Consider the following 23,899-nt stretch of genomic DNA (forward strand, 5'->3'; position numbering starts at 1 on the left):
AATCACTGTATTTATTGCATTTTTGCTATTTTCTCACAGAAGATCATCAAGAGCTTTTAATGATTGGTGGAAAAAGCAATAAGTGGATGAGAAAACAAAAGCTTTAATGAGTTCAACTTCCCTTAAGTCTGAAAAGACATTTGGTGGGAAAATGCTGATCCACAATAATGGGTTACAATATTGTAAATTAAGGGAATTCTTACCCACCTTTTAAACAAGTCACATTGATTGGGAAACATGTTTTCTACTAAGATTCTACCAGTTCATATTTGTGACCAACTAACATTATATTTTGCCATTGTTACTAATTTATAGCAATACCTCTTGCTCTTTATTCTTCAATATTTTAATTTAAATGTACAATTTCTATTGGTAGCTCCAAGGTTATTATTGTTATCATCAGTCAGTATTTTACAGTACCATTTATTGAAAATCTTTTATTTGCCAGGTACTTTAATATATAATTTATCTTTACCTTAAAATTCCATGAGGAAGATATTGTTATCAAACTGAGGCTGAGGAAGGATTAAGTCTCTTGCCCAAGGCCATATGTGGCCTTTAACCTATGAATTTTAAAACGTGGCAGCATTGGGATGTAAACCCAAATCTATGGGGCCAAGGGCCACACTCTGCACTACCCTGTACTCATCTCCTAGCCTGCTAATCCAAGGTTTGGTTTACAGAGACTCTGGTGCTCTGAGGCACTCTAAGTTTATCAGGCATACAGAGTAAGTGAAAGGTTATCTCGCCGCGACCCTCCTTAACCAGGACGACTCAGGAGACACGGGCCCACGCAAGAGACTTTATTATCTGAAGGAGAGAGTGGCTGCCCCAGATGGGGGTGGGGAGAGAGAGAGCGACAGAGAGGGAGCAGCAGAGAGAGCAGGGGGACAGAGAGACAGAGACAGAGAGCAGCGAGACAGACACACACAGAGAGAGAGACACAGACAGAGAGCAGCAGAGAGAGACAGAGAGAGGGCAGCAGTGTGGTGCCTTTTATTGTGGATCCACTCGGCCTGCTGCTTTGGGGGAGGGTCAGGATGTTTAGAGATAAGGCGGGGTAAACCCAGTCAAGCCCCAGGCAAGCCCAGGCATAATTCTCACCAGTTTATGTGCTTGGGACCATGGGGCAAAAGGAGGATAAATTATATCTTCTTACATTCCTCCCTTTTCTGTTTTATAAGTGGTAGAGGATTTGGGAAGGGGTGAAGGTCAGTCTTCAGTAACTGCTTCTTGCTGATTAGGGGCGATGAAGTTCATTTTTGTATTGATGGGGGGCGGTCCTCAGATGAGCCCTTGGTCTGCAGTGGTGATGGCATTTTCCAGGTTCAATAAGGATGATCGTCTTTGGAGAGGGGTTGGTAATCCTGTAATATAAGCTGGTTAAAGGTTTGGTTAGAAATTTTTGCATTTGGGCTGATTGCTATGTTTACATAGGGTGGCTGAATTAATAGCATTTTGGGGGAAATATGTGTAGGCAGAAAAGCGACCTGTAGGGCAAAGGGAATCCTTGATGGTGTAATCTTTTGGACAGTCTGAAAGAGAAGAAAGGGCTGGTGTTGGGAAAATAGGTCTGGTGAGAGAGTAAGTGTTGAGACCAGGGTTAATAATCCTGAAGCATGATGCATGGAGGTCTTAGGACTCCGTGCTGGCAGAAACTTCTTCAGTGATGAGTGGAAGCAGAGATGAATAGTGCGAAACGCGCAGAGTAAGAGGTCCCATCAGGGTGGAGTAGGAACCTGTGGGAGATTTGGTGGGAGGGGAATAAGCTGAGACAAACAGCTTAAGGTGCGAGTTGTGTATCCAGTGGAGAAGACTCTGGAGTTTAACTGCAGTTGGCGTGGAAAGGATTACTGTGTATGGTCTTGCAATAGGCATGCTTTGGAGAAGTTTTTTCCTGTCTATGGTAATAGCCTTGTAGTGTGGGGTGAGCTGAAGTCCCAGGTATGTGACCTGAGCGGCAGACAGCTGAACTTTGGAGGGTGAGACCTGATAGCTGTGTTCTGAGAGAAAGTTTAAAAGGAGAAAAGTATCCTGTTGAGAGGTTTGTAGGGAGGGACTGCGTGGGAGGAGTCATCTACATATTGAAGGAGGGTGGAGCTCGAGAGAGTAAGGAATTTGAGGTCTTTTGCTAGAGCCTGTCCAAAAAGGTGGGGACTTTCTCTAAAGCCTTGGGGAAGGACTTGTTAAGTGTTCTCTGAATATTAAAAATTAACTTAACATAAGGAATTTCCTGCCTTGATTTTTCTCTGGGATACTGGCGTCTTGGTCTGGGAGCATATCAAAAGGCTGCCTGCTCAGCTCCCAAGGTGGGCTGAGGTATTGTCTATTTGCTAAATAATCCTGCCGTTTACCATGCCGTCTACAGCTGGGTCTGCATGCTAAATTAGTTGCTCAGTTTGCAAAATTACCTCGTCAGATCTGAAGGACAGCACATAGGCCTGGGCCTTTTAGTATGCTAAAATGAATTTTATACACGATTACAAATGATTAGCATAATAAAATATGTGCTACTCTTCTTTATCTGGGGAACATTAACTGATCTCACTGAAGAATGATTCTAGAGCTTAATGTTCAACATAGTTTTAGTAGGGGAGGGGTTTCCTAGCATGTAGTTTTACATTGCTCTGACTGCAAATATCCTGCCTTGCTTTCTCCAGAGGCTCTCACCTTATTCTAAGCCTATGGTCCCTGTCTCATTCTCCCCTCTATAGATAGAGACTGTAGCTGCTGCTAGGGAAAGGGGCCGATGACAGCTCAGGCTGCTTCATGCTGAGAGGGGGCGCAGTAAAGGGTGCAGCTAGGTCTCCATCACTGGTCAGTTGAGAAGGCCTCGGAAGGTTGGCGCTTCTATTCTGGGTTTCATTTCTATTACTATTTGCAGTTTTGTGGCTTCTAGGCAAGATAGAACAAATTGTGTTATTGGGTTAAGTAGCAACATCTGGAGTTGGATTTTCCATTCTGGAAGGACAAACTTGACAAGATTAAGAATGCAATGGCTGAATATGAGAACTAGAAATATGAAGCCTAATTGAGAATCATAGCTAGATATCATGGGGAAACTAGAATTCTGGATCGAGTTTACATCTAAATGACTAGTATTAGGATTTAGTGTAGATAAGACTGCATTATTGAAACAGTACTTTTCTCTAAAATCACCCTCATTTTTATTAGAAGTAGCCAGATTAAGAAAAGAATTAACAGTTGGCTTGATTATTCGCATAAGTGCAGCATGAGGAGTAATTGATTACATGGGATCTTTTAAATGTGCTTTGCTGGAACTTTTTGTAAGGAATTTCAGATTGAACTTTTAAGGGCTTCTTGAGGCCAGAAAGCCAAGCCAGACTTGCCATCAGCTTGTGCCTGCAGTACCTGTAGATTTGGGTGAATTCCTCTCTTCCTGAGGTTCCTGCACCTGCCAGGAAGTGACCTTCCTTACTCACCTGGTAAGGCTGCTGGGAACTCTGTAAGCAAGGTACCAGGCCAGTTCTTCTAAGGGGCTTTGTTGGCTTTATAAAGTCAATCTTAGTTCCTTAAAGCTGTCTGTTCATATCTGAGTTTACACACGTGTCTCTCAGGTGTAACGTTCCAGTCAAAGCCTTGGTAATATAACCAGTGTTTTTAATTGGTCCTCTTACAAGGAAAGCAGATTCTTATTGAACTTGTGCAAATAAACATACTGCCATGAAATATAAAAATAGTCACTGAGAGTTTTTAAATTCTGGAGGGATCAGGTAGAAAGATGAAGTTTCAATTCTGCTTATAAAGGCAGTCATTTACTAAACTGTTGTCAGCTTAAAAGAAAAAGCTTAAAACACTTTATCAACATTTGAAACAAAAAGCCACAAAATTATCTTCCTTAGTTTACTTAATCCTATGTAACTAATACCTGTTCTGCTGAAATCTATTTTACTAATTTAGGAGTAATGAAACAGTGAGTGTAGATGACAAAAGACTTACAAATGACAATGGTTAAAGATCTGATGAGAGCTTACTGTAAGACAGTTGTCATAAGGAAATTTGGGTAATTCTGTAACACAAAGCATTCAGTAACAAAGTTTAGCATCATTCCCTGTGACAGTGCCTTCTAGGATATTAAGCAGGTAAATAAGCCAAATTAGCCAAATATTTTCCTCAATGAGAAAAAATTCCTCTGACATGTTCCAGGGGTCCTCTGGAAAATATCAGAGTGAACTAGAGGTAAAAGAACCTTTTTGCATTTGATTTTGGGAAGTCGTTAAAAGTTTTAAGGCACTTGCTTAAATAGTTACTCACATTAGACAAAGCTATACTTCACTTTAAGCATTTTTCTTTGAAAGATTTAACAGATACCATCAACTTATATGACTAGGTAAACTTAGGCAGCTGATAACCATAAGGACATGTCTATTCAGTTCAACTTAAATTAGCATTAATGCTTAATATCTTCTATTAGAATTTTCTGGAAATTTTAGAATGCCCAATTTTTACAAGCACTTGTCTTTAAATCAATTTTTATTAATACCATCTGGAGGTAGAAAAATACTTTTAATTTACACACTTAGACACAAACATACAGATTGAGACGTAATGATACAGTGAGATGACAGACAGAGCTCCTGGCATGAGCCAGGAGAGGACAAGAGAGCCCATGGTGGTGCATTGTCTAGGGGTTTTATAGGCAGTTGAGGATATTTGGGAATGTGAAAAAAGCTTAGGGGTGTGGACTTTAAGAAGGCAAGTAGTAGGTGAAAGGGTATCTTGCCATGACCCTCCTTACCCAGAATGACTCAGGAGACACGGGCCCACGCAAGAGACTTTATTATCTGAAGAAGAGAGTGGCTTCCTAGATGGGGGTGGGGGGGGGGAGAGAGAGAGAGAGAGAGAGAGAGAGAGTAGGGAGAGCAGGGGGACAGAGAGACAGAGACAAAGAGAGGGCAGCAGAGAGACAGACAGAGAGGCAGAGAGAGAGCGACAGAGGGATAGAGACAGAGAGCAGTGAGACAGACACACAGAGACAGAGAGAGAGGGCAGCAGAGAGACAGAGAGAGAGAGGGCAGCAGAGAGAGACAGACAGAGAGACACAGAGAGAGAGACAGAGAGACAGAGACAGAGAGCAGCGAGACAGACAGACACACAGAGACAGAGACAGAGAGGGCAGCACCGTGGTGGTGTCTTTTATTGTGGTGGACCTGCTCTGGCCTGCTGCTTTGAGGGAGGGTTGGGATGTTTAGAGATAAGGTGGGGTAAGCCCAGGCAAGCCCAGGCATAATTCTCACCAGCTTCTGTGCTTGGGACCATGGGGCAAATGGAGGATAAATTACTATTTTCTTACAGTAGGTGTTTAGGATTGCAGGGGAGACAGAGAGAGAGCTTGGTTCGGAGGTAGGAGAAAGCCTGGATATATGGGATCTCTTTCCATTTGCCCGTAAGCTCACAGAAGTTGTATAAATTGCGGAGAATTTTAGGATTTAAAGAGCCATTGGGGGGCCATTTAGACTGATTGTCCAAGGGATATTATGGCCAGATCTAATTACAGTAGCGAATAGGTTTGAGGTCTGGAGTGAGGTGGAGGGGCTTTAGATTATTGAGTAAGCACCCCAGCGGTGAATCTGCAGGAACAGAGGGGCCAGACCCCATGGTGAGAACGAGACTGTGCAGAAGTCGCTGAGGTGTCCCTGAGCGATTGAGAAGGTCGCGGAGAAGACCAGGCACAGTTAGGGGGTCATCACCACCTCTAACTGTGGGGTCAAGGCAAAAACACCGGGGAGGCTCGGTACCTGGTACCAGGAGTTTTCGAGTTGAGTAGATACATAGATAAAGGGAGACCAGGCCTCAGTGGATGAGGATTCTCACCATGGGGAGGCAGAGAAGGGTCAACTATGGGGATCAACCGTGACTCTGAAAGTCATGGTTGGGGGTGCCCCTGTCCCAGAGGAGCCCTTGGGGGTGCCGGACACTCAACGGTCACCTCCCAGGTTCCAAAGGGACACTTAGGTTGACCATGAAGGGGAGACTCACCAAATCGAAGGCCGGTGTTGGGTGAGAAGATGAGCAACCGGGAAAATGGACGGTGAGCCCGTGGAGGAGGATTGGACAGTGAGGGTTCCCAGAGCAGCTCAGGTTCCGGGAGTTAGAGCAAAGTCAATGGGAGAGCCTCATCTGAAGTCACGGCACCAATGAAAGGGTATCTCGCCACAACCCTCCTTACCCAGGATGACTCAGGAGACATGGGCCCACGCAAGAGACTTTATTATCTGAAGGAGAGAGTGGCTGCCCCAGACAGGGGTGGGGAGAGAGAGAGCAGAGAGAGCAGGGGTCAGAGACAGAGACAAAGAGAGCAGCGAGACAGACAGAGAGACAGAGAGCAGCAAAGTGAGAGAGAAGAGAGAGGACCGCAGCGTGGTGCCTTTTATTGTGGATCCACTCGGCCTGCTGCTTTGAGGGAGGGTCGGGATGTTTAGAGATAAGGTGGGGTAAACCCAGTCAAGCCCCAGGCAAGCCCAGGCATAATTCTCACTGGTTTATGTGCTTGGGACCATGGGGCAAAAGATAAATTATATATTCTTACAGTAAGCGCACATTAAAAACATGGGAAAACAGAATGGATTTTTGAAAAAGAGAATCCTTGATCGGTGATTCCTTCATCTTTTAATTCCAATGGAAAAGTTAAGAGTCCCTTCCCAGCTTTGTTACAGGCAAATTGATTCATTGATTAATTACATTCTACTGACTACCCAACCCCAACTATCTGCCTTGTTAGAAACAGGGCTGAGCCTGAGAAAATAGGAATAGTCACAGGATTTAGTCCTCATCCTGACTTTTTCCCTTTGTGGTCAGTTAACACTAACTACCATGGAAAAAGTGCTCTCTGTCTGCCAGCTGCTATGCCAAGTTCTATAAACAGGGTTGTAAGTCTGGGAGAGGAAATCCTGGGGCAAAATACCTCTACAAACCGCAATCAGTCAAAGGGAGAAATAAAGTTTAAAACCCATTTATTGCTTACAAACTGCAGTCTAGAGCCGTCTCTCTCCTCTGCTCCTGAGGAAGCAAGCAAGCCAGCAAGCCAGCCCCTCCCTTTAAACTCTCAAATTCAGATACGCCCTCTGTTGCCTAGGTAATTACCCACTGATATGGAGATGAACTTCTCTCCACCCCTGAGGATATGCAAATGCACCAAAGCCAAGCGAAATACTCTGGAAATGTTACAGTTTTACCCACATGATACTTCATTTAATCCTCACAACCACCTTAGGAAGTAGGTATTGATATTATCAACATCAATGAAGTCTGAGAACAGAAATCAAGCAGCTCCAGGACTACAGCCCGGGTTGGCTGGACTCTAAAACTGCTCTCCACCCTTTACATTATACATGTCTCTTGAATCAATGAATGGCTACTTACGCTTCTTTTTGGTAATCTGATTTCAAGATTTCAAGACTCCATTTCAAGATGTTCATAGATAACGCCTATTAGAGGAAGACCACCAGGAACACATTTGGAGTTAGAGTTTGGTTTATTTTCTTCCTGTTGGGAGAGAGAGAGCATAAGGGCTCTCCCGGGGAACCTGGGATGAGAGACTCTGGGCTCCAGAGACTCGGAGGGCCGTACCTCAGGGTTTGGGGCTATGCTGAGTGATTCCAGTGAGGAACCAGGAGAAGCGGGGATCAGCTCTGGATTGGTGCCATCAGGAAGCAGGGGCAGTTTAGCAACTGATGTTTCTCTGTAATCTTTGTTCTGGATGCAACAGGAACAAAGCAGAGCTGGAGAATTGTTTACATGGTCTTGGCTTCCTTCTGTTGGACACATTTTTTAGATTTCATTACAAATATTCCAGTCTGATCACCTGTTTCCTGGAAACTGCAGTTTAAAAACCTCTTTCCTGAAGCTTTGGGTTGAAAACCCCAAGGTTCAGATCTTTGAAGTAGGAGTGAGATGTTCCATTCTCACTGATATTTCAAACAAAAAGTGCCTCATAAACTGTGACAGCATTTTCCAGTAGAAATGTAATGTGAACCACACATGCAGTCTAGATTTTTCTAATAGTCACATTAAAAAGAAACAGGTGAACTCAATATATCCACAATTTATCCAAAATATTATTTCAACCCAATCAATTGAATTAGACATTTCAGTTTCTTTTTTCATACCAAGTCTCCAAAATCTAGTATAGCAGATCTCAATTTGGACTTTACATTTGCATTGGAATGCTTGGTCAGTATGTAGATGTCATAAAATTTACATATAAAAGTATATTTACATTTCCAAATTGTTCCACACATACTTAAGAGTTTTTCAATAACTGGATCAATTACCAGTTTGTAAGTTCATATTTAAACTGTTTAAGATTAAGTAAAATTAAAAATTCAGTCCTTCAGTGAGGTCTACGATTTCAGAGAATAAGCTCTCATTTTTCTTAGCTTCCCATCTTCCCTGTCAGCTGCAGGGCAGGCCTGGCCACCCACAACTGAAGTTCAGGGCTGCTTATCATCCCTGTTCCCTCTCATTTGCAGGGAATCTATCATTATTATGAACTACAGACATTATCTTCTACTGCTTCCAAGTGCTTCCCTAATAGCATAAAGGAATTATAAAGAGGTTTCTCAAAACTCTTCCCTGAAATGAGGTATCATCACAAGACACACCACAGATTCCTTGGGTGCCCAAGCAGCATTAAAGACTTTTGGCCAGCTGTGGCCATGCGCCCCACTACAACAGTCTGTTAGGATAGGGCCATATTTCATCTCATTTCCAGAGATCAGGCATGCTTGTAATTCAGAGTGATTTCATGGAGAGAAAGGTATCCTCACATTCATGTTTCAGTTCTGCCTTTGACTAATAATGAATTGCTGTGTAAGTAATTTTAATCAGCATGTTTTCCAAGGTTTACACTGATACTTCAATTTGCACAAATGTCTTTAATTTTTAGAATAAAAGAAACCAAACAGAAATAATATGGTATGATGATTTTGAGATATAGCTCGGTGCTCCATAACATTGTTTTTAGTGATTACATAATATGCCATGTGATAGATGAGATTCTTTACTGAACCATTCGCCCACTATTGACATTTAGATTGCTTCCAGTTTTTCATTGTCAGGAAACTGGTGAACATCTTTAGGCATAGATTTTATCATGAATCATCAGATATGGCATTTTGGGGTCAAAAAGGCTCTGAAGGTTTTATGGCTCTTGGCACATACAAAGTACTTTCCAAGGGGATTATATTAATTTATAGTGTCACCAGCTATGTAAAAATAATTCACCATCTACAAACCTGAATTCATTGCTATAAATGTGATTTTGGCATAATTTCCCTGCCATATAGAAAATCACCAATTTATTCATAGCATTCCCTCTTCTACATATATATATATATATATGTATTTACCTTAAAATACATAATAATGAAATTTTTATATATTTTTAAGTGGCACTGTGACCTCTTTTCCACAGTCTCTTTCTTGACAGTTTTTTTGATTTCAAGGTTTCTACAATTACAGTAACTGCTGATTCATTAACTTTCAATATTGAGATACCATTTCGATTTTAAGTCATCATCATTTTAGGTTTGAATGTGTCATAAATTTTGTACAAAGTTTACAGAAGGGACAATAATTTTACAGACAATACTTGTTAATTTAAGTTTCTTTAACTGGGAAGAATGTGTCTTTCTAATGGTAAAAATCTAACTAAAAGAACTGTGCTATCTTTGCCAATTTCATTATGTAGTTTAACCTAGAAGTTCTTAAATATAACATAGATAAATAAAATTACATAGAAATCCAATAACTCCTTTTGTTCCAGAGATTCTATTTCCTTCTCTCCCTTTCTCGTTTGTTGAAACTACTAGCATGATTTATGAATTTGTTAAAAGGAACAGTTACTACAGATAATCACTATTAGGAAACATATATTTTCCAAAAACCCTGTATCACAAGAGCGTAATAGTATTAATATTAGTGCAAAGACCAGCTGCCACCACTTACTGTGGGAAGCTTAGGGGGTATAGGTTTTATTTTTAAGAAAGAAAATGACATTCCTTATACATACTTGATTTCTTCTCTTGAGTTACCATTAACTCAGTTGGAGAAGGAAACTTTTAGAACTTATGTATAAAAGCTATTAGGGCCTGGTGTTTTCTACATGGAAATTTTTTTAACCATGGTTTTAACTTATTTAATTAGTTGTAGAACTACTTAAGCCCCTTATTGAATTTATCTATTAATCAAAGTTTTCAAAATTGAGATATCACTTTTGATGGTATTTTCTCTCTTTTTTTTTGTACTTTATCTGTAATTATGCCTCTACTGTGGATTGCTAAACATAGCTCCCAATGAATCATTCCTCCCTGTGCCTGCTCCCCTTTGAATATGACTTTTCTATTCCCCCTATCAAGATTTAACCTCCTTGGCTGGCCCTGTTGTCAGGCTGGAAGTACCAGAAGGAGGAAAGCGAGGACAGTGCAAGCGGAACAAAGACAGCACCAAATAGCTCTGTGCCATATAAGGAAGGAACAGACAGCTCTTCCTGGATTCCAGGCCTGTGACGTGTGGACAAACCCCAGATGCAGACCCCCTCCATCTGGAAGGAGGAGACCTCTGGCTGTCCATCACCTGACCGTAAGCCAATAAAAATTCCCCACATACCCCTGGCACGGCCCACTTCCCCCTCCCTTCCCTGTGCTTATAAAAACTCTCTGCCTGTCTGGCTGGGCAAGACTTCTCCAGCCTGTGTCTGTGCAGACTGGTGAACCTCACCCAGGATTGTGCTCAAATAAACTGCCTGGCCTTTTGTTGCCTCTTGTCACCTGCTTATTTCAGTTAGAATTTATCTTACATTTGGTGCCGAAACCCAGGAAGGTGCATGAGCATGGGGCCCTGACTGGCCACCGGTGCTCCCTTCCCTGACCCGGGACCTCAGCCTGCTCTCCACTGCATGGACTATTTTCCAGTGAGTCCCTCAGTTTCCCCCATTCTGTTTCCCTTCCTAACTCTTTTTCACCTGGTCCATTCAAAATCATAGCTATGTCCAGGTTGGGGCATCCGGCCCACCCTCTGCGGGCATCCGGCCTGCCCCTGGCCCTGCGGTATGGGAGATGTCCCTCACCCAGGCTCCCAGGATGTCTCCCCTGACTTGGCACGCTTGGGACGCTGGGCGATCCTCTCAGGGGGATTAGTTGGGGGGAGGAGGTGACGCAGACATGGGGAATCAGCCCTCAAAAGCAGAGGCTCAGATCCCACTGCAGTGTCTCATTTCTAATTTGGCTACTCTGTATTTGTGCTGGGAAGTTTGCAAACGGAAGCTGGTCTTCCTTTGCTCTCAGGCCCGGCCTCAGTATCCCTTGGACAATCAATCTCGCTGGCCCCCTGAGGGAACTTTCAATTTTAGCCTCCTCACCGACTTGACTAATTATTGCCACCGGAGCGGAAAGTGGGTGAAATCCCATATGTGCAGGCTTTTTAGACTTTGCGCGCTTGCCCAGATCTGTGTGTTAAGTGTACTCCTTCCCAAGTTTTATTGGCCCAGGTCTCTGCCAAGGACTGCTGATCTCTACCACTCCTATTACCAGGAGGCTCTTCTCTGACGGACTCGGTGGAGGATCTTGGCTATCCCCCTTCCCACTCCTCCAGGCCCTCCACAGGAGCCAACTCCCTTCCTCAATGTTCATGTCCTCACCCCTCCTTCTCCTCTCTCTCTCTATCTAGTCCACCATGTTGTTCCCCTTCTCTTCCGGTCTCCCCGCCATGTTGTCCCCCTTCTCTTCCGGTCTCCCCGCCATCTTGTTCCCCTTCTCTTCCAGTCTCCCTGCCATCTTGTTCCACTTCTCTTCCAGTCTCCCCGCCATCTTGTTCCACTTCTCTTCTGGTTGTGCCGCCGTCTTGCTCCACAGGTGCCGACTCCAATTTGGAAAAAATGGATAAAACTCCCCCATATCCTGGTCCCCTGCCTTCAAGTTCTGCATCGATTCCCAGGTTGGATCCCCCATTGCCAGTGTTGCCTCCTCCATCCCTTGCTTCAAACCCACCGCCGTTCTACTCTCTGTGGCTGGCACCCAAATGGTCTAGCCCTCCCATAACCTGCTCTAAGTCACAGCAGTCTCAAGCTCATGTGATGGCTCCTCTGAGGGAGGTGGCAGGGGATGAAGGGGTGGTGCAGGTTCATGTTCCCTTTTCCCTGGCAGACTAGTCTCAAGTGGAACAGCAATTGGGGTCTTTTTCCTCTAACCCTGTAATGTTCGCTAAACAGTTTAAATATCTCACTTGAGCTTACAAGCTCACCTGGCATGATGTACATGTAGTCCTCCAATCCACTCTAACCCTGGAGGAATATGACCATGTCACGGTGGCGGCACAGCACTGTGGCAATGAAGCCCACACCACAGATGAATGGGAACCTATGGTCAGAGAGGCTGTTCCTCTACAGGAACCCCTGTGGGATTATAATTCTCCCGAGGGTGAGGCATGCCGGGGATCGCATGGTTTGCTACTTGTTGGTGGGTATGAACTCAACCACCCAAAAGGCCATCAATAATGATAAGCTTAGAGAGATTACCCAGAGGCCTGATGAAAACCTGTCAGAATTCCTCAAGTGCCTCAAGGAAACCCTAGGGGCTTTTACTAAGATTGACCCAGCCTCAGCGTTAGGTTCCTCTCTCCTGGCCATGCATATTATAACTCAGTCGGCTCCCGACATCAGGCACAAGCTTAAAAAGGCTGAAGATGGTCCCCAGACCCCTCTAGGAGACCTGGTAGATATGGCATTTAAGGTTTTTCATGCCCAAGAGGATGAGAGCAAGAGGAGGTCAGCTGGCCGAATGGCGTAACAGACTCACACCATAACAGCTGCTCTGCGGCCGGCTCATGGAGATCATCAGGGTGTCCCTGAAGATCGACTTGAACCTCCAGGCCCTCGCTTTTGATGTGGTGAAGAAAGGCACTGGGTACAAAAGTACCCCAACCAACCACATAGACTGACCAAACCGTGCCACAGCTGCAGTAAGCGAGGTCATTGGAAAGTGGACTGTCCACTAGGGGGTGGTCCTCCTCTGGCAGCAAAGCCCCGCAGGGGGCAGACACCCATGAAAGACTACCCTTCAGACCTGCTGGGCATCCTCGAAGATTGAAGATGCCTGGACTCGGACACCCCGGTCACCCTCACCGAACCCAAGACCAAGCTGTGGGTAGTGGGTAAGCCCATCTCCTTCTTGGTGAACACAAGGGCTACCTACTCTGTTCTCCCCTCCTTTAAAGGGCCTTTATACCCTGCCAGAGTCTCCATAGTTGGGGTCATGGGAACCCTCTCCAGGCCTTTAGAGATGGGCCTAGTGGCCTGCACCTTTCAAAGCATCCTGTTTACCCATTCCTTTCGAGTCATGCCTTCCTGTCTTACCCCTCTGTTAGTACAGGATTTGCTCTATAAGTTAAGAGCCTCTATTTCCCTCCCACTTTTTGAAAGCTTACAGGATGTCAGAAGTTCCCTCATTGCTTTGGTCAGTGAAGGAGAGTTGGACGATGGGGACCTGAGTCTCCCAACTCCCTGGACTGCTGTCAATCCGATCGTGTGGGACATCTCCACCCCTGTAGTGGCAACCCACCACACCCCTGTTTTAATATGCCTTAAAGACCCATCCCACTTCCCTTCTTGGCCTCAATTTCCTATTTCACAGGCTCACTGAAGGGGACTACAGCCTATTATTTGCTCTCGCAGGGGCTTTTAGTACCCACTAACTCTCCATGCAATACTCCCATCTTGCTAGTAAAAAAGCCTTCTGGAGCGTATCGCCTCATTCAAGACTTCCAAATAATTAATGAGGCTGTTATTTCCATACACCCAGTGGTGCCTAACCCATATACTCTTCTGTCTCAAGTCCCTTCTGGTACCTCTCATTTTACTGTACTGGACCTTAAAGATGCCTTTTTCACTATACCTCTCCACTCAGACTCACAGCCGCTATTTGCCTTCACGTGGGAAGACCCTGACACCCCTCGGTCTAGACAATTAACCTGGACAGTTCTACCTCAAGGTTTTAGAGATAGCCCCCATCATTTTGGACAGGCCCTGGTGGAGGACCTCTCATGACACTCAGCAGGCGAGAGTACTCTCCTCCAATCAATGGGTGATCTTTTACTTTGCAGCCCCTCAAAGGAGGCCTTGGTTCTAGATGCCACATCCCTTCTTAATTTCCTGGCAGACATGGGATACAGGGTATGCCCTGCCAAAGCACAGCTGTCTTTATCTCAAGTTACATACCTCAGGCTAGCTCTAACTCCCACCACTAGAGCCCTAATGGCGGACTGAGTGGCTACAATTAAAGCTCTCTTGCCACCTACTTCAGGAGCCGAGATCCTATCCTTCCTAGGATTAGTAGGATTTTTCAGACACTGGGTGCCTAACTTTGCCCTCCTGGCCAAACCACCTTATGTGGCTGCCACAGAGACTCCTACTGGGCTACTAACTTCACCCACCGAAGTAGCCTCTGCTTTCAATCAGTTGTGGGATGCATTGCTCTCATCGCCCCCTCCCCCCTCGGTGATGCTCCCCAGCTTAACTAAGCCCTTTACCCTATATACAGCAGAGAGGGCAGGGGTGGCAACCGGGGTGCTGGTACAGCCAGTAGGGCTGGGTTACCATCCCGTTGCCTTTGTCTCTAAACAGTTGGATACCACCGTCAGGGGGTGGCAGCCTTGCCTCTGAGCCCTGGCAGCTGTGGGAAGTCTGGCCCGAGAAGCACAGAAATTAACTCTCAAACAGTCCATTACTGTGTACTCCCCACACCAGTTACAAGATCTTTTGAGTCATAAATCCCTGGCCTTCTTGAGTCCTTCAAGGGTACAGGAATTCCATCTTCTGTTCATTGAACATCTACAGGTAACCCTACAAGTTTCTCCCCTCCTTAACTTAGCCTCCTTGCTTCCCATCAGCAATCAGGTGGATCAGCCCACTCATTCCTGTGTAGAGATTGTAGAAGCTCTTAGAAAACCTAGAGAAGGACTACAAGACATGCCCTTCAAAGACGCTGACTTGACTTTTTTCGTGGACAGAAGCTCGGTGAAAGAGAGTGACAGGGTACAAAGGGTGGCCTATGCAGTAGTGACTCTGTGCAGGTGATAGAAGCAAACCTACTTCCATCTGGGACCACCTCCCAGAAAGCTGAATTAGTGGCTCTTACCTGGGCATTACAGCTGGCAGCTGGGAGGAGGGCCACAATATATACTGACTCTAAATATGCCTTCCTAATTACACACATTCATGCTGCAATTTGGAAGGAAAGGGGCTTCCTTACCACTAAGGGAACCCGGATCATCAATGACAGGGCTATCAGCTGCCTGCTACAGGCCCTACAGGACCCCAAGGAGGTGCCCATCGTGCATTTTAAGGGACATCAGACTGGAAACGATCCAGTAACCAGAGGTAATGCATTCACAGATGCCATGGCCCGACAGTTAACATCCAATCTAGCCAACCCTCTGTACTGTTCCTTTCCCCCTCTCTATTGCCCCAATACCCCGATGATGAACGGCAACTGCTTCTACATCAAGGGGGGATGTTGGGAGATCAGGGATAGATATACCTTGGGGGACGAATTGCCCTCCCCTGAGTCCAAGACAGAGATACCATATCCAAAATTCATCAGTTTCTACAGATTGGGCTGGAGGCTATGCACCAGTTTCTCTCCCCCATATTTGCCCCTTATGGTCTCCACAAGGCAATAGATCAGGTGCACCAGACCTGCACTACTTGTCGCCTCTCATCTCAAGGTGCTCTGAAGATCCAGATGGCCCTCCACCAGATTAGGGGAATGATCCCTGGACAGGACTGGCAGGTTGATTTCACTCATATGCCTAGGCATAAAAAGCTCCGGTATTTACTGGTTCTGGTTGATACCTTTTCAGGGTGGATCGAGGCCTTCCCCACCTACTGAGAGACTGCATCAGTGGTGGTGCAAGTGCTGGTGGAACACATCATTCCATGTTTTGGGCTCCCCACTTCACTCCAATCCGATAACGGATCTGCCTTCATCTCCCGGGTCACTCAGCTAACAGCCGAGGCTCTCAATATCACCTGAAACCTCCATATACCTTATCACCCCCAATTATCAGGTAAGGTTAAAAGGGCTAACAGTCTCCTTAAAGATCAACTAACTAAGCTGTCTCTGGAAGTTAAGCTCTCGTGGCCCGATCTTCTCCCTATCACTCTTGCTTGGCTGCGTGCTGCTCCCCGGGGACCGGCTGGACTAAGCACATTTGAGCTAATGTACGGCAGGCCCTTCTTACTGAACACAGGCCTGCCTGCTACCTCTCCTCCTTTGGCCTCCTACCTTCCTTACTTTTCACTGTTGAGACATCTTCTCAGGGAACACACAGACCAGCTCTTACCCCAACCCACGTCGTCCAACAACCCAGGGGATGCAGCAATTCTTCAGCCAGGGGATGAGGTTCTTCTAAGAGAACTCCAGCCTCAATTGCTCCAGCCTTGCTGGACAGGACCATACACTGTAATCCTCACAACGCCCACTGCTGCCAAACTATTGGGACACCCTGCACGGTACCATATTTCCTTAAAAAGAGCCCCACCCCGATGATGTTTGGCAAGCGGAACAAGTTGGACCTCTACAGATCCAACTCCAATGGGCTCCTCGTCCTACTCCTCCTCCTTCATAGTGGAGTAGCCTCACCTTCTCCCATCAGGTATCAATTTGAGGCCACCCAAAGATACACCATAAAAAATGGACAGGTGGAGGAGACTATTGGGACAGACTTCTGTGAGGTTAACAATTGTCAGTCCGTAATTGCCCTCCCACTTAACCGAGTTTGGTGCCCTGATGGGGAGACACCTACCCACATGGCCCTCTGCTTCACCTTTCAACAAACAGAAACATGCAAAACACAGTGGGTCAAGGAAAATTTTGGATGCTCCTGGGCCTCCTGTGTCATGAACTGGATTGTAGAGGGCCGCCCAGGCGATAGCCACCATATGCTTACTTTGCAACGCTGGGCACCCTGGGCAAAGAGGTATTTAAACATCAAGGACCCCTTACATAATTGCTGGAATGAGGGCATTACAGGGGGTGTCTACTTAAATAATTTTCAAGCATACCCCTGCCAGACCATCACGATTCACCAAAACCTGGAGGTAAGTGCCCCCGAACATCTTGAAGAAGTACAATGGGCCATTAAAACCCAGGAAACCCACTTACAGTCTGACATACAACAAAATGCTAAGACCCTTCCCTTTTCTTGGTTAAGTCTCCTACAGGAGGGGCTGGATTTATTCCGGCACACCCTTCCCAATATTTCCTTGACTCAATGCTTCCTCTGCACTTTCCTTATAGAAGCCCCTGTGGTGGCAGTTCAGGCACCATCAGGAGAGAACCTATCTTGCCCTCCAGGCCCTCCCTCAAAGCCCAGACTTATCAGGGAGGTACCATTATTTGAGACACCTGAAGCAAATGTGACCTTGAGACATCACTATAAGCAGCCTTCCCTTCTTTGCTCCTGGCCAGGCACCTTCCTGTGGTGCAATGGGACCTTATACAAAACCAACTTTGCAAACGCTTCTTGCCTGCTTGTCACCCTGGTCCCTAGGCTGACTCTGTATGGGGGAGCTGAGTTCACCAACTCCTGGGCCTTGGATTCCTGTCACAAGAGAGCAGTCCTCTTGCCTTTAGTGGCAGGGATCTCCCTCACTTCCTCCATTCTAGCCATGGGAGTGGGCACCAGTGCCCTGAGTTACAGTATTACAGCCCTAGAAAAACTGGAATGGCGGCTTGAGGCAGCCGTCCAGGCATCTGCAGCCTCTCTGGCATCCCTCCATAAGCAAGTCACCTCCTTGGCCCAGGTAACTCCCCAAAACCACTGGGCTTTAAACCTCCTTACTGCAGAGAAGGGAGGGACCTGTCTATTCCTCCGGGAACAATGTTGTTAGTATATCAATGAGGCGGGACTTATGGAACAAAATGTTCAAAAACTACAAGAACTAAAAAAGGAACTCCAGGGAACCAGCATATCAGATAGTAATCCATACAGCTGGTTTCAATCCCCTATTATGGTCTGGTTGGTGCCTCTCCTTAGGCCCTGTTGCAGCTATCTGTTTTATACTCCTTATTGGCTGGCCCATGTGTTTTCAGGTTCCTTCAACAGAGCATAGTGGAAATATCACACATAAAGATCAATCAACTATTGCTGCACAAGTACTTGCCCCTCCCGACTGAGCCTCCTCCAGCCATCAACCAGCCTTAAAACCTCCCACGATGCCCCCAGTCAGCCGGAAGTAGCCAGATTGAGTCATCACCCATTACGACCAAAAGGCTGGAATGTAAGGCTGGAAGTACTGGAGGGAAGAAAGCGAGGACAGTACAAGCAGAACAAAGACAGCACCAAATAGCTCTGTGCCATATAAGGAAGGAACGGACAGCTCTTCCTGGATTCCAGTCCCCTGACATGCCGACAAACCCTGGATGCAGACCCCCTCCATCCAGAAGGAGGAGACCTCTGGCTGTCCATCACCCGACCCTGATCCAATAAAAATTCCCCACATACCCCTGGCACGGCCCACTTCCCCCTCTCTTCCCTGTGCTTATTAAAACTCCCACCTGTCTGGCTGGGTGCAACTCCTCCAGCCTGTGTCTGTGCAGACTGGTGAACCTCACCCGATATTGCGCTCAAAACTGCCTGGCCTTTTGTTGCCTCTCGTCGCCTGCTTATTTCAGTTAGAATTTATCTTACACCTGTGACTTGCCTAGACCAACAGAATGAGGTAGAAGTGACATTCTGGGACTTCTAAATCCAGGTCTTAAGAGGTTTTCCACATATGCCAATGAGATAGGGACCATGGGCTTGGACAGAGTAGAGTGAGGGCCTCTGGAAAAAAACAAAAGCATGATAGTCCATTGTGGGATTTGCTTTGGCCTACTGGGGGGGCCCAGCTTATTTTTCTAACTTTACCCAAGTGCTGCTTTTCTTCCTCCAGCCCTAAACAAACGATTTGTTGCAATTTAGGCAATGTAGCAAGCAAGCCCAAAACAGCATAGTAAAAACAGGAAGGATTCCATCTTAAAGCCCAACTAGTTAAAAAAAGTTTCCTAACAGACACTAACTCAGCCCACCTTGGGAGCAAAGCAGGCAGTCTTGAGTGATACGCTCCCAAGACCAGGAAGCTGCTATCCTGGGAGGAAATCAGAGCAATAAAATTATTGTAAATAACCAGAAAGACTAATAAGAAACTTAGTGTTTCTTCAAAGGTATTTGGGACCACTTAGCAGGTGTACATCCCTAGCCCTTTGTCTCTCAACTGCCTACAAAACCCCTAGACGATGCACCATCCCGGGACCCTCTTGTTCCTCCTGGCCTGAGTCAGGAGCTCTGTCCTCTTGTTTTCTCTCTAAATAAAAGCCTCTCCCTGGCTTTCCTACCTTGACTGTGAAGTTCATTCTTCAGCTCTGTGAACAAGAACCCCAGCATCATCAAGAAGGAACTCAGCTACTGTGTAAAAGACTTCAAGCTAGGCTGCTAGAGAGAGACCAAATGGAGAATTTGCCAGAGAAAAAGAAACTAACCTTGTAGAAAGAGTGACTCCAGATGATTCAGCAACAAAGCCCCACAAGGATGGGTGAGACCATCTTGAACACTCTGCTATAGTGGGGAAATGAGATGAGAGAATGAAAACAGAGAGCACCACCCATCCCAGCCATCACCTAACCATTCAGACCACAGATGTGAAGCAGAGGTGTACTGTCTCACTATCTGCCCAAATTCCTGAGCAAATAAAATGACTACTGTTTTATGCTATAAATTTTAGAATAGTTTGTTACACAGCACTAGGTAATTGGTATAGTCCCCTTTGTGTATTCTCATTCATGATATTATTTGTGTCTTCTCTTTTGGATCAATCATGCTAGAGTTTTATCTATTTTAGTTTTTTTTTTTAAATCAAGTTTTAACTGTTGATTTTCTCCTTGTATCTTTGCTTTTCATCTCACTGCATTCTTTTCTTTCTCTTATTTCTTTATTTCTATATTCTTTGACTTCATTTTTTTCTAATTTCTTATGATAGACACATAGTTTATTAGTTTTGAGACTTTCTTCCTTTCTAATCTAAGCATGTAAGACTCAAAATTTCCTTCAAAGCACCTATTTTGCTTCATCCCACAAGTTTTGATTTGTATTCTTTATGTTATCATTTAGTTTCAGGCATTTAAAAAATTTCTATTGTAAATTCTTCTTAAAAAAAACAAGAGTTATTTAACAGGTTTTTAATTTACCTTTTTTGCTCTCAATATCTAACATTATCACATATCTCTTCTTTGAAGTTTGTTCAAGCTTTCTTCAGGGGCTAGTATGCAATGATTTGTAATAGCTCCATGTGTGCTTAAGAAAAATATGTACTCTCTGATTGTTGGATATTCATTTGGTCAAGTTTGTTACTAGTTTTGTCCAGAACGTCTGTATATACCTTCTAAAATTTCATCTGTTTGGCCTGTCAATAATGACAGAGCTGTGTTGAATCTCTCATAGTAATTATTTATCAGTTTTTTTTTTGTAGTTCTGTAAACCTTTGCCTCATCTACTATGAGGCTATTTTACTGGATGCACACATGTTTCAGATTGCTCTAGCTTGGTGAATAGAACTTTTATTATTGCACAGTGACACTCTCCATCTCTAGAAATGTGCCAGCTTTCTTTTGGTTAGTATTTGCCTGACACAGTATATACCATTCTTTTATTTTTTACTCTATGTCTGTGTGCTTTGGGCATATGTCTTAGAAACAACATATGTCTAGATTTTAAAAATCCACTGTACCTTCTGACTGATAAGTTCACTCCATTTATGATTACTGTAATTATAGATATACTAGTAACTTTTTCTATCATCTTAATTTGTAAGTTCAGTTTGTCCCACTTTTAGTATGCTTCCTATTTTTAAAAAATGATAAATGGAAAAGTCCTTTATTAGATAAGAACCTTAGTGCATCCTCTTATCCCTTGTTCTCCCTTCACTCCCACCTTCCATATCTTGATATCTGGAGACTTTCATTCTAGGTTATTTTGAATATGTCCTCTTTTTCTTTTGGTCTTAGCAATTTTTAAATAACAACAAATATTACAAAGGTATTTGCTTACCTTCAAAAATTTGTTTTACTTTTTTTTTCTCTATATCTCTTGGAGATCTTAGTTGCTGCTATATAGGAGCAGGTACTAGAGAATGGCAGGGGAGAAGTGAAAGCCAAACTCTTAACAATTTCTTTCCTATTTTATCCTCCATTGCCTCCTGCCCCAGGCCATACCCATCATCCTATAAACACCAGTTCAGAATAGCTGCATCACCCCAGATTTTTCTATTTCCTTTGTATTTGGGTGTTTACCAGATAACTTGGCTTTTTTAACCCCTCGGTAGCTCCTCTGAGGTTGAATTGAGGTGAGGCAGAGAGCCAGTAATTTTCCTTTGTCAGCATCTTGGCTGAAAACAGAACTGGAAATAGTTATTTCATTTAAACTTCCCAACCTTTCTAGGAGACAGAGATGGAGATTCAGAGAAGGGCAGAAACCTAGGTTTGAGGGCTGGCTCTGCTACTTAACTAACTGTGGGATCTTGTAAAAGTCATTAATCTTGGAAGTACTTTTTATCATTAAAAACTCTGATTCCTCACATACACTTTCTGCCTGTGCTTCAGTAACCCTCAATAAGGCTTTCATTTACTGTTGTATGTTTTCTGCCACCATTGTTTTGCTGAAATTATTTTCAGCAAGGATGCCAATTGTATTCCTGTTGCTAAATGGACTGAACATGGAATGGTATGCCCTTCCCTTACGTTACGCTTTGTTTTGCATTTCTTATCTCACTAAAATACTATAGTTTTAGTTAACTCAGCAAATCACCTGAGGGTTTACAGAGGGAACTCTTCCCACATGACCTTGTGGTAGGCAAGTATTTCTTAGAGAGAAAACAAAGCATTAAAGATAAAAGAAAAAATTGATGTTAGACTTAATCAAGCTTAAAACTCTCTAATCACCAATGATACTATAAAGAAAATGAAAAAGCAACTGACAGAGCCCAGTTTTCTACTGTTGGGGTGGGAGGTTAAGATAAGCAGCAGGAGGAAGCTAGAATGGTCCATGTGGTAATGGATTAGAGTTGGAGACATCAGCATGAACTCATGATTAGCTTAATATAGATACAGATGGTCACATTTAGAAATATTTACAGATATGTATATACATACTACTTAGTATAGACAGGTATGTTTCTTCACACTGTCTGCGAGAGAATCTGCAGTAGCAAGGAGCACACCTAGTATCCAGATCGTGGTTTCTGGTACCATTCTCCAACAAAACCAATAAAAGGAGCCAAGGCTCCTGGGAGAAAAGGCTGATTCTAGAAGTGGGACAAGGAAATCCAAGATGTGCTTGCATCTTGTTAAGTCAGAAAGTATGGAAGTACTAAAACAAAAACAAAACGAAACAAGCCCACAATGATGAGGATATGTCAAAGTGACAGGAATAAACTGGAAGAGCTACAACTGGCTAAAGTTAGAATGATTTGAGCAACAAAATGAATAAAGTTGTATTATAGTATGATCCAAAGTATGAAATAAATATCTATGAGTCCTGATATAAATGACTGAATGAATAAATAATGGGGGAGAAGAAACAAATCTCCCATGCAGAATAATTCCAAATAGTTTATGTTTATAGTTTGTCCTCAGGAAGATGGAACATAACTTCCTACTCAAGTGTGGGGTGCCCTTAGTTACCTTTCCAGAATACAGTATGGAAAGGGGGGGAAATAGAAACTGTACAGTGAGGAAACCTGACAAATACTACTTCAACCAAGTGATCAAGGTTAACATTAACAGTGATAATCATGTTGAAGTTATGTACTCTTGCTGTGATACGGTTCAGAATGGACCTTCACCTCTATGGTCTTCCTCCCGAAAACCTATAACCCTGGTCTAATTAGGAAAAACATCAGACAAGTTCTGAGGGGCATTCTACAAAAATCCATGACCAGTACTCCTCAAAACTGTCAAGGTTACCAAAAACTAGAAAAGGCTGAGAAACTTCCATTCTAAGGAACCTAAGGCAACACAATGACAAAATGTAATGTGGTGGCCTGGAACAGAAAGGATCAGTGGGTAAAAACTAAGGACATCTGAATAAAGTATGGACTTTAGTAAATAATAATGTATCGGTATCATTTTGTTAATTGTAGTAAATTATGTAATGGGGAAAGGGATGTGGGGCATATGGGAATTCACTATCTTCCTAATTTTTCTCTTAATTTAAAACTATCCTAAAATTATTTATTGTAAAAAGTCAACCAACTGCGAGAACATATTCAAAATACGTATGTCTGACAAAGGACTTGTACTCAGAATAGATAGAACTCCTGCAAATGAATACTAAGTTGATAGGAAATTGGAGGAGCGGTTGCCTAGATCTAGGGTCGGAGACTGGAAAGTGGATTGAAGGAATTCTTGGGTGATGGAAATGCTCTATATCCTGATCGGTTAGTGATTTAACAGCTTTTTACATTTAGTAAAACTCATTAAATTATACATTTAAAAAACTATGCTTTTCACTGCATTTAAATTTTACCTCCGTAAACAAATGGACAACGGAAAAATGAATACCGGCGACGTTGAAAAATAACACTAAACGGTCTAAGGAGAAACTGGGCGTGGCAAGGCCTTTTTCAAAACGTTAAGTGAAAAAACTACTCCAAAAAACTGCTGGAGCTATGTGACTAAATAAAAACATTAAAAAGCCCTGCAATCTCTGAATTCCTTCTTCGCCGGAGGTTAGCCGCCCTTCCTCAGGCACCCGCGTAGCCCTGGGAGGTGCCGAGCGGTTGGACACACCGCGCAGCAGCCCGGCCTGCCTCTCCCGCCACGCGCCCAACCCCGGAGCCCCCACTGCC

The 23,899-nt window shown here is 44.1% G+C and overlaps 1 long non-coding RNA gene across 2 annotated transcripts; it reads right to left on the reverse strand.

Annotated features, from left to right (window-relative positions):
* Nucleotides 1-788: 788 nt before the first annotated feature.
* Nucleotides 789-23,857, reverse strand: LOC140843078 (uncharacterized). 2 transcript variants are annotated; one of them, XR_012120501.1, is made up of 5 exons: nt 23,578-23,857; nt 19,539-19,614; nt 7,591-7,775; nt 7,384-7,506; nt 789-1,367 (listed from the first exon to the last, which is right to left on the reverse strand). It is a non-coding gene; the product is annotated as an uncharacterized lncRNA (long non-coding RNA). The 2 variants fall into 2 exon arrangements; XR_012120502.1 differs by lacking the exons at nt 19,539-19,614; nt 23,578-23,857 and adding an exon at nt 16,360-16,466 and having other exon boundaries at nt 7,384-7,775.
* Nucleotides 23,858-23,899: the final 42 nt, after the last annotated feature.

The sequence above is a fragment of the Manis javanica genome, chromosome 8 (assembly GCF_040802235.1).
Source record: "Manis javanica isolate MJ-LG chromosome 8, MJ_LKY, whole genome shotgun sequence".
Classification (NCBI taxonomy): Eukaryota; Metazoa; Chordata; class Mammalia; order Pholidota; family Manidae; genus Manis; species Manis javanica.